A 5,395-nucleotide genomic window follows, 5' to 3' on the forward strand; every position below is an offset into this window, starting at 1 on the left:
CTGAGCCCTTCCAAGACAGTAGTTAATTGGCCTCACAAACAACAGCAGGAGAGTCTCATTATCCTGATTTAACAAAGGAAGACACTTCATCCGGAGAAGTTAAGGGACTGGATCCAGGCCCGGGCGCTGAGTCTAATCATCATTGTCATCAGCATCGTTATCATCGTCACTAATTTTTAACATGCGAGGAGGACACTCCAACAATCTGTCCTTGTCCTGCAGGAGCTCATAGATTAATAGACCTTTGATGGAGCCATTTCTCAAAGAGCTAAGTAGGTAATAAAACATAAATATTTATGGGAAGTCATACTCTGATGCCTCAGACCTCCATTCTTCATTGGAAGAAGTCAAAGGAACCAAATCCAAAATCACTGGGGAGGTTAGCCCTCAGCGGGGTCTCGGTTTCCCCATTGGCAGCAAAGAATTATGAGTATTCCCCGATCACATCTTCCTCCCTAAGGATCAGATGGCACACTTGTTCAATATGCAGATCCCCAGGGCCCTACATCATAGCTCTGGAATTGGTCCAGGATCAGAGTCTAGGGAAAACACTGTCCTAAGTGAGGGCACAACAGAGGACGAGAGGAAAGCTTTGGGGCTAAATGTATCTAAGGCACTGTCATTGTTCAGTGTTGCCCTCACAGCTGCTGACCCAGAAATACGGTTTATTTTTAGAAGATTGGACAAACCCAGAGCCTGACAGATCCCTTATCTCCATAGCACACAGAACTGAAATCAACGAAGACCCTTGAACAGATAACAATGATCACCCAAGGAGGACCATGCTACGTTTTTCTCCAGGGCACAGCCTACCCAAGGCAGTCAGAAGGGCATGAAGTGAGGAATGGCCCAAGCCAAAGAGCTTGGGCTCCACGTGACCTTGGAAAAGCTGTTTTCCTCCCTTGAGCCTCAGTTGCCTGGTGGGTAGAATGCAATTAATATACAACCTAGGTAAACCTTGAAAACATCATGCTAAGTGAAAGCCGCCATTCACAAAAGACCACGTATTGTGTGATTTTATTTATATGACATGTGCATAGTAGGCAAATCCATAGAAGTAGAAGGTGGCACCTGGGGCTGGGGGGAGTGGGGAGAGACTGATTAATGGGTACGGGGTTTCCTTTGGGGGTATCAAACATGTTCTACAACGAGACAGTGGTAACTGGTTGCACAACATTGTAAATGTACTAAATTCCAGTGAACTGTACGCTTTAAAATGAATTTTATATTATTTATGTTACTTTACCACAATTTTTTTTTAAATGCAATTACCAACAGCTTGCCTCCACCCTCTCCCCGAATCTAGTGATGAGGAAGTCAGTGGCACCAGGAGGGACATCCAGCCAGGAAGACTGGAACTACTGTGTCCCCCACATCATAAGCATCTCAGAACCAGACTGACTGACTGCCTATATGCCCGTGAGGCTACCTCCTTCTATAATACAATTCGCCACATGCCTCACCTCACTCATTCTTTTATGTTATTTTGACTGCACCCATGGCATGCTGAAGTTTCTAGGCCAGGGATCAAACTCGTGTCACAGCAACAACCCAAGCCACAGCAGTGACAACACTGGATTATTAACTCACTGAGCCACCAGGGAACTCCTTGTTCATCCTTTAAATCTTCTAACCTGCCAGGCTGGAAACTGAGGATCTCAGAGCTTATGGTTGGATGGCATAGCCAGACTTGAATGCAGTTCAGTCTGAGCTTTCTATTAGAATACACTGCCTCCCAAGAGTGATTATATTAATTTTTTATAAATATATATATTCTTTGTATACTTTTAAGAGTTTACTAAAGACTTTCAAACTCTTTACCTTTATTGACATCATAACTCTGTGGAGTAGGGGTTATCTCCATTTTACAGGTGAGGCAAAGTAATGTGTTTTGCCCAAAATTACTGGCCAGATCCCAGGAGTCTGCTCCTTTTCTTTCCCTGAAAGCAGTTCCAATGCAGAGTAATTAGATTACAGGGAGAAATAGGGTAGGTCCTGTGAGAACTTTTCTAGATCAAGGATATGGAGGGGAAAAAAAGAAAGTTTTTTGTTTGGGGGTTGCTTTGTTTTTGTATATCCTGAATTGCTAGTCAAGTACTTTCCCATCAGATATGGAAATGCTGGTCCCTCCTGAGTCCCCAGTTGAACTAATGCACATTAGCTCAGTTAAATGTATACGTCTTCCCTAAGAAAAACCTCAGGGGAGGAAGTATGTTTAATCTGATGCTTCTAGCACCTGAAAAAGAGCAGAAGAAAACACAGCAATAGACAGGAAACTCATGGGATTATGATATATTAAGACTCCTTTCATTAAACTAAAATTTATTGAGTATCTACTATAGCTACCCCAAGCATGGTTCTAGGCAGATTTAAGACACAGTGGTAGACAAGGTGAATACCTGACTTCTGACCATTGCAGAATTTGCAATCCAACATGCTATTACCTAAACCAAATGAATCACCTAGAGAGCTTTTCGAAAAACAGATTCCAGGGCCCTGTCCCCAGAGATCTTAAGCCTAGGAATCTAGATTTTGAAAAGTTTTGCAGTGATTAGAAAGAAGAGCCAAAGCTGAGAACCCAGCCTAGTCCTTCCCTAACTTGCTCAGTCATAAAGGGGTACCTGCAGTACTTGGTGAACATACAGATTCCCAGGCTCACCCCTGGGATGGGCCCTAGAATCTCTGTGTTTGACAAGCACATTAGGTAATTCATGGGATCCAGCAAGTTTGTAAAACGATGCCCTGGCAAGCTTAGAAATACCACACAACCCAAATCTCAACCCTCAGACATGCATCACTTTACCCAGGAACAATAACTATCCCACAAGGTATTATGGATCCCCCATTGTAAAATGAAACCAGTTGTCTATATGATCAAAAGTCACCCTTCGAGAAGCACTCCTTTCTCATAGGATTCTTACCCCCCCTTTTTTTGTCTTTTTAGGGCCTCACCAGCAGCATGTGGAGGTTCCCAGGCTAGGGGTCCCATAGGAGCTGTAGCTGCTGGCCTATGCAACAGCCACAGCAACGTGGGATCCCAGCCATGTCTGTGACCTACACCACAGCTCACAGCAACACCGTATCCTTAACCCACTGAGGCCAGGGATCGAACCTGCATCCACATGGATGCTAGTCGGGTTCGTTAACCGCTGGGCCAAGATGGGAACTCCCTGATTCTGCCCTTTTCAACAAAAACTGAAAAAGAAAGAAGACACACCCCTCTGTGTGTTTGTGCTATAAACCATTTCCATCAAGTCAACTTGAAGTCTGATTTCAAAGAAAAGTGTGCCTCTGTGCTAAGACCTGCAATGCCAAGTTAACCAGCAAGCATTTCTCTCGTAAGCCCATGAACCTGGGTGTACCTCTAATGCCTTATAAATAAATAACAGATACAAAAATAGCAATAATGAACTTGGAAAAATACTAGCTAATTTACACCATAATAGAAATACCCAGGGATCTTTAACAATTGAAGGATGCATGCCAGCCTCCCTAATAAGTATACCAAACCATATTATTCTACATGTGAATGTAATTTCTAAATTGCAGTGTATAATTCAGAAGGGTGTATGCTCCCTGAAAGGCAAAAAGTATTTCTATGAATGCCATTATTCAGCTGCATCATCCCCTGATGAGGAAATCAAAGAAACTATTGGAACAAAGTATTCCTTGAGACCCAGGAGCAAAATGTTTCAGAAGAAAGGCTATCATTTATCTTGACACAATTGTAGAAATAAACCACTGCCCCATCCCACACGAAGCACAGGGAGGTGTGAGCCCTTGTGTGAGTGGCTTCCCTCTTTACACCCCAGGGGACTAAGAGAGCTGCCACTGCTCTGTATCTGTGCCCCCCAAAAAGCCCTGCACCAAGGCCAGCTACTGGTTGACATCAAGAATGATAGTCAGCTGATGGGATCACCACACATCAGAGTCAATTTCTCAAAGCCCAAATCTGATGTCCTTCGGTAAAATCTAAATTCCTAATTTTGACACATGCAATCCCCCCAAAATCAGCCCCTACCTCCCTGTGCAGCTACATCTTTAGCCATGTTCACTCCTCTTCCTCCCCCTTTCTACTTCCTAACTTTACATCTTACACTCCGACAATTTTAGAGTATTTTGAGTTTTCTACACATACATTGGTACAGTGGTTCTCCATTTTGCCACACACACACTCACCAGTACATTGGTCAAGTTTGAAGACATTTACGGTTGTCTCAAGGAGAGCTGTTCCAAGCATTTCTGGAGAGAGGTTGGGATGCTGCTAAACATCCTACAAGTGCACAGGACAGTCTCCCACAGAAAAGAATAACCCAGTCCAAAACGTCAATAGCGTCACTCCTGAGAAACCCTTCCGGGGTGAGTTGCATAAATGGCCCCAAATCTTCACCTGTCCCTGCATCCTTACCCTAAACCCTTTAAGTCAGCGGTGTTCACCCATCATGAGAGGGTTACATCCCCACCCAGCTCAGCCATATGACTGAGCATATGGACTCAGCCATGTGGCTTGCGCTGACCAACTGAATATAGCAGAATTGACAGAGTATGTGTTTCTACTTGTTCTCTTGCACCTTTGCTGGTGTCATAACAAAAAACCTGCTAGTGGTCTGGTACCAGGAAGAGAATGAGAGATACATGGAGTGGAGCCAGTTCCCAAATAAGCCCAGGCTAAATCCATCAGTGTACAGGCAAAACCCATGAGAAATAATGATTACTTTGATGGCGGTTCCTCTCACTGCTTGGAGCCTTAGGTAGTGGGATTTCAGTCCATCATATATCTAAGCTGACTTGTCTTCACTCAGGACAGCAAGGGGATGGGTTGGCTGTCCCACTTAGCGCCTCTGATTTTTGTGGAGTCAAACAATTGCAAAGTAGGTGGTGATTCTAGATTAAAAAAATATACCTGTGACTTGGAAAAAAACCCACAAACTTTAAAACATGAGTGTATATAAATATATATATATATACACACGCACATATATACGCATATATATACACACACACACACATATAAAATGTATAGGGAACACTTTAATTGCAATAGTATTTGAATAGCACTGATCTAGAGCTATAAAAGAGCTCTAGTAAGTTGATTCTGGGAGTTATTGAAACATTATACTCTGAAGTCATTCATGTTTAAATTTTAAATAGTTTACTCAGGTTTCTACTGAGTATTCACACATTTCAGTGTGGTATTAAAATGATCTTTTTCTTTGCAGAATGAAGGTAGGTGATTCTTCAAATTAAAGATGGATACTGATTTTCTCACCAGGAATGGTTTATAGAATCAACTTGCAAAACCGTAAAGAGGCAGCAAAAGAAAGAGTAAAATACTTTCTTACACCACGAAAGCAGGATAACTTACTTATCCCTAGTGCCTGGCCCAGAATAAATA

At 42.8% G+C, this 5,395-nt stretch overlaps 1 non-coding gene across 1 annotated transcript; it reads left to right on the top strand.

The window, feature by feature from the left end:
- The first annotated feature begins 4,717 nt into the window (after positions 1–4,717).
- LOC125128557 (small nucleolar RNA SNORA79) lies at positions 4,718–4,866 on the top strand. The gene has a single exon (XR_007135264.1). It is a non-coding gene; the product is annotated as a small nucleolar RNA SNORA79 (small nucleolar RNA).
- Positions 4,867–5,395: the final 529 nt, after the last annotated feature.

This window comes from Phacochoerus africanus, chromosome 5 (genome assembly GCF_016906955.1).
Source record: "Phacochoerus africanus isolate WHEZ1 chromosome 5, ROS_Pafr_v1, whole genome shotgun sequence".
NCBI classification, from domain to species: domain Eukaryota; kingdom Metazoa; phylum Chordata; class Mammalia; order Artiodactyla; family Suidae; genus Phacochoerus; species Phacochoerus africanus.